General features: G+C 47.1%; 1 non-coding gene across 1 annotated transcript; it reads right to left on the bottom strand.

The window, feature by feature from the left end:
- Positions 1 to 476: 476 nt before the first annotated feature.
- Positions 477 to 548, bottom strand: TRNAD-GUC. The gene has a single exon. It is a non-coding gene; the product is annotated as a tRNA-Asp (tRNA).
- Between the last annotated feature and the right edge of the window lie 359 nt (positions 549 to 907).

Raw genomic sequence — 907 nt, 5'->3', positions numbered from 1 at the left:
CAAGATTAAAGGTCCAGCGGTTTAAGGTCCTTTGACACGCGTCCTTTTCCAATTTTGCCAGTTTCAACTCTGAGGTTCCATTTTTTAGGCAAGTCGTCCTTCAACCCTTCCTCACTTCCAGGATGTCCCAGCTCTGCACTCCCCTTGCGGCCACTGCACACTCATATCATAGAATTCTCTCATTACGGCATACTGAGGTAATCCTTCTAAGTTTCTAAGGCGGGAATGTGGCTTGTTTCCATTTTAGATCTCCAGGGCCTGGAAATGTACATAATGAGCACTAAATAAATACTAGTTGAACTGACAGAACTGAGCTCATTTGTACTGGGTTGCCAACATGGAAAGCAGTAACAAAACAGCTTTAAAATATAAATCTTGACGTTGACTCTTTCTTTCACAATTGCTTTTGAAATGTTTGTATGAACATTTTCGTTTTATTAGCGAAGAAAAAAAAAAAACGAAAAACACTCACGTGCCTCCCCGTCGGGGAATCGAACCCCGGTCTCCCGCGTGACAGGCGGGGATACTCACCACTATACTAACGAGGAACTGCACGGACGTTGGCTTTCTGGGAGGCCTCTTATCTCTTTTTACCCCGCCCCTCCCTTACCATTTGCAACCACTAGTAGGCCTGACATTCTTCTACTGCTATTGCAACTTCCATCGAAGTTGAATGGAACTAAAATGGAAGCGTTCAGTTTGATCTCCCCGCCGCACTTATTTCCATCGGCTTACCCTTCCTCTAACTTCTACTCCCTTCCTTTTCCTCCTCCTCCTCCTCTTCCTCCCCCTTCGGGAGCAATATCAACCCACCTCTGCACCCCTCAGCAAACACACTCCCAGAGAGCAAAGCGCACGCCTTGTCGCGCTGCACCACGGGACTTGTAGTTCCATCCATGCCGTACCG

The sequence above is a fragment of the Balaenoptera musculus genome, chromosome 10 (assembly GCF_009873245.2).
Source record: "Balaenoptera musculus isolate JJ_BM4_2016_0621 chromosome 10, mBalMus1.pri.v3, whole genome shotgun sequence".
NCBI classification, from domain to species: domain Eukaryota; kingdom Metazoa; phylum Chordata; class Mammalia; order Artiodactyla; family Balaenopteridae; genus Balaenoptera; species Balaenoptera musculus.
This window is presented reverse-complemented; position numbering and strand designations above follow the sequence as displayed.